The following is a 4,870-nucleotide window of genomic DNA, read 5'->3' as shown; positions in this document are numbered from 1 at the left end:
CCATGCTTATTTCACGCATATACCACATTCTTACATACATACAATATACACATTCTAACATACATACATACTTACAATAAGTAAGCTATTTTTTGTCTACACTAGAAATTACTAGGAAATTATTTATATGGCAAAACAACGTTTGCCGGGTCAGCTAGTAAATCTTATAAAAATATTAGCTGGTCCAAAATTTGCATCGTGGAATGCTTCGCAGTATGTACGAGATAAAACGTATAATCCTCCCAAGTCCAAAATTAATACGTATTTTTTTTGTACTAATTGTGAGGTTATATTAATTACACATAATAATGGTAAAAAGATGGGAAAGAAATCTGTTGGATGTAAAGATTGCGAACGTGACTACAAACTTACATCAGAAAGCTCCAATCAATTTGTAACCGTTGATCTAAGTTACCAGCTCGAAACTCTTTTGAGAAATGAAGAGATCCAAAAAGACCTATTAAAAACATTGGATGTACGTAACAAAAATAAAATTGATGGTGTAATAAATAATATATATGACTCTCAGTTATATAGAAACCTTCAACTTTTCTCACCGCATACATTGACATACAATATAAATACTGATGGTGCACCACCCTTTAAAAGTTCTAATTGTAGTTTTTGGCCAATACAATTGTATTTAAACGAACTTTCACCTCAAATACGTAAACAAAATATAATTCTCGGTGGTATGTTGTTGACTTCAACTTAACCAGGACCAAAGTTAATGAAAATTTATTTATCTAAATTTATAGATGATGCTGAAAATCTTATGAAGCAAGGAATAAATATTACTTTGCTAAATTCAAATATACAAAGAAATTTTAAATTTCATTGTCTTCTAATTTGTGTAGATTCAGTTGCGATACCTGTAATACAAAATCGCTATCAATACAGTGGTTATTATGGTTGTAGTTGGTGTTATGACCATGGAAAATACAACAGTTCAGCCGTTCGATATCCTATTACAGAAAATGATCCTACGTTGAGAACTCATAAGGATTATGTTAATGATGTTGAGGAAGTAGAAAAACAAAAACGACATATTAATGGTGTCCCTCGCAGTTTCGGAATTACTATGAAATCACAGTGAATTCACAGTGAAATCGTCTTCACCGTAAATCTACTGTGGGTTCACGGTAATTTCATAGTGAATTCACAGTGATTTTGTGCCATTTCGTCACTATGGTTTAGTGGTGGTATCACTGTAGATTCATGGTAGTCTCACAGAGATAACACCGTGAGTTCACAATAGTTCCACAGTGAATTCATAGTAATTTCACTGTGATTTCACCGTCGTTTTACCATGATTTAACCGTGACTTCAGAATGATCTGATAGTTGTAACACCGTTAGTTCATGATAGAGTTTCACTGTGAATTCATAGTAATTTCACTGTGAACTCATTGGGTCCGGGGTAAGAAAATTGTATATGATTAATATATAATTACATCTAATTTAAATATAATTATGTATAATGGTTTTTGTGATTATATATAATCATGTATAATTATATATAACTATATATAATCATGTATAATTATACATAATTATATGTAATGGTTTTTGCGATTTCGAATAATTATATATGATTAATATATAATTATATGTAATAATATGAGATGGTTTTTGCAATTTCGAAAAATTATTTATGATTCTTATATAATTATATGTAACGAAAAAAAAATAGTCATTTATATAACATATGCAGGACTTGTAGTTCACACGAACATATTTTCTCGCGATGTTCTCTTAGGTCAATTGGTAGCAAGTCAGTCTTCCGAGTATGAGGTTCGCGGTTCGATTCCTGCTCCCGACAGATATTTTTTTTTTTCATGGAAATAATTATATACAATTATTTTTACCCCGGTGAATTCACTGTGAATTCACCATAAATTCACTGTGGATTCATTGTGAATTCACCGTAAATTCACTGTGGATTCATTGTGAATTCACCGTAGATTCACTGTGGATTCATTGTAAATTCACAGTGGTACCACTCTAAACTCACAGCATTACCACTGTGAGATGACCATAAAACTACAGTAACCGAATGGCACAAAATTATGGTGATTTCACCGTAATTTCATCATGGTCGCACTATCTTTTTACTATAATCTCACTAAAATTTCACTGTGATTTTACAGTGATTCCGAAACCGCGAGGGGTAAAAGGAAGTTCGGAATTTTTGCGATTAAAAAATATTGATTATGTATGGAGTTTCCCTGTAGACTATATGCATGGTGTTTTATTGGGTGTTACGCGACAGTTATGGTCTATATGGACTACTCCAAATACTTCATATTACTTGACGCCAACTGATCGTAAAGAAATGAATAAAAGGTTTCTTTATATAAAACGACCACATGAAATTCATCGATTAACTCGGCCTATCAAAACTATGGCAAAATGGAAAGCATCTGAGTGGGAATCATGGCTATTATTTGACAGTTTACCTTGTTTAGTTGGAATTTTGAAAAAAGAATGTTTTGATTCATATTGTTTATTCGTATCAAGCATATTTAAACTGTTATCTGGTAATATGACTGAAAAAAATATATTAGAATGCGAATTAGATTTGTTACAATTTGTTGGTGAATGTCAACAATTTTATGGAAAATCTGTAATGACCTTTAATCTGCATTCTTTAGTTCATATCGGTCAATCAGTACGACTAAGTGGGCCACTCTGTTCCAGTAATACATTTATCTTCGAAAATGAAATATTTTATTATAAACGTGAAATTAACGCTGCTCATGGCGTTTCTCATCAAATAGTTACCTCAAATCTAAAAAAAAATCATATTCGGCGTAACATTGATAACGGTACTAGTTCAGTGATTTGTCGTGATTATTGTAAAAAACTAATCCTTCCCCTAAACTTAACTAATTTTCTACGTACAAATAATGATGCAATGCTTACTGGCAGAGCAAACGAACCAAATGCAAGAATTAATGACCTAATTTGTAACTTAGACATTCCACAAATACACTCCTGCAAAATTTATAGCCGCTGCATTCTAAAAAAAATGATTCTCCGTAGTGTTAAGTACACACGCCCAACAAAAACGGATGACACAGTGATTCAGTTAAAATCTGAAAAAATACTCCAAATTCACGATTTTGTTGTTGATGATAATACCTGCTATTTATACGGTCTTGAGCTTGTAGTAGCCCCTGCGGAATTCTGTACAGCTCGGTTGAATCATATTTATGAAGTGATCGATAAACAAGGTGGTGAGATATTTGTAAATGCAAATGATTTAGAAAAGAAAATAGTATTCTTTTCAACTGGAACCAAAAGTTATATATCATTTTTACCAGATAATTTGAGAACCTGATTAGATGAAAAAAAAATTTTTTTTTTTTGTGTTAGGAATGCAAAACATTGATCGTACAAAAATTGGTTCAAATTATTTTGATAATAAACTATTTAGAACCTATGCATGGGTTTTCTTTATAAAATGTAATGTTTTTAATGTAACTTGAAAAATATATATTCTTAATGAGGACTTTCCAAAATTTTTAGTCAATTGTATGTTCAGTTGTTTGTTAGATAATCTGATGAGCTTTGTATAACATTTAATTTGTGATTAAAATTTAAATTAATGATATCACCGTTCATCTTTGTAAAATAATTATGTTAAATTGTTATATTACTTTTATTTCATTATTTTTATATTGTTATTGTACGTTTTATTCAAATTATTGAAAATTAAAAATAAATATTTGATTCTACTTAAAATAAAAATATTCAAATTCAAATACTTCGATAAAACTAATTACGATACTATCTAATTAGTTTCATTCGTCGTTTTTTTAGGCAGATTTTATGAAAATTTATCGACAGCATTGATTCTTATGCCGGAATATACCTAGAATTTTAATTTAATATCTCTGATATAGTCAAATAAAGATGAAAAAATTTATATATGTAAACAATATAACGCGGCATATTACCGGGATCGCGGCTACAGTTCTGGACGAATTTTTCAAAGGTCAACGAGTATATTGTATCTTAACTAATTTTAACTATAGTCGTGGTAATTTATAAACGGGTAATCTTTTTGAAAGTTAAGCACTACTGTTCCCAGAAAAAAATGTTTAATTTGACTAATAAAACTATTACTTTGTAATTATTATGAGTGATTTTTGAAAGTTCACAATATTTGTATTTGAAAAAATTATCAATTATCAATTACTTTATTTTAATTTTTAAAATTTGATGTAATGAACATATTGATAAAGTAAAAGATGAATACCTTATTTTTAAGAATAATTTTATCAGTTTTAGGAAATGCTTTTTTCAAAAATAAATAATCTTTTTATATTTTCTGAAGTTATTTATGAAAGAAATCATAGTAATTGTGTTTTCGATGATTTAAGAAAATTAAAGTGACCATCATCTTTAAAGAAATTGATTAATTTCATTTTTTTCTGAACCCGTTCAAAATAGTTACTCGAAAAATGAGTGTGTGAAATTATACTAAGACTGAAAGAAAAATTTTTAAAATTGAAAATAAAGTAGTTAGAATTGAAATGAAGTGCTCAAATTCTTAGTGTTTTTATTAATTTTTTTAGTACATAGAACAATATTTTGCTGTAAGAGCAAAGACAAAGAAATATTCGTAATTTATGACAAATACGCATACATATACAACCCGACCAGAAATTTAAGTTCGGCGGTGGTTCGTTTCGAATTAGGCATGCCGAATTCCAAGTTCGCGCCGAACCAGGAAGCCAAAGTTGGCCCACGTCCCGGAAGTAACGCAGTCGCGAGTTTGGGCCTAACTTGGCTTCCGACTTAGGCGGTGGTTTGGAAACCACACTTGCTGGTGACTATCCAAGCCTCATTCGGTCCGAATTTGG

This window comes from Cotesia glomerata, linkage group LG5 (assembly GCF_020080835.1).
Source record: "Cotesia glomerata isolate CgM1 linkage group LG5, MPM_Cglom_v2.3, whole genome shotgun sequence".
Classification (NCBI taxonomy): domain Eukaryota; kingdom Metazoa; phylum Arthropoda; class Insecta; order Hymenoptera; family Braconidae; genus Cotesia; species Cotesia glomerata.
Note: the sequence above shows the minus strand (reverse complement) of the source record.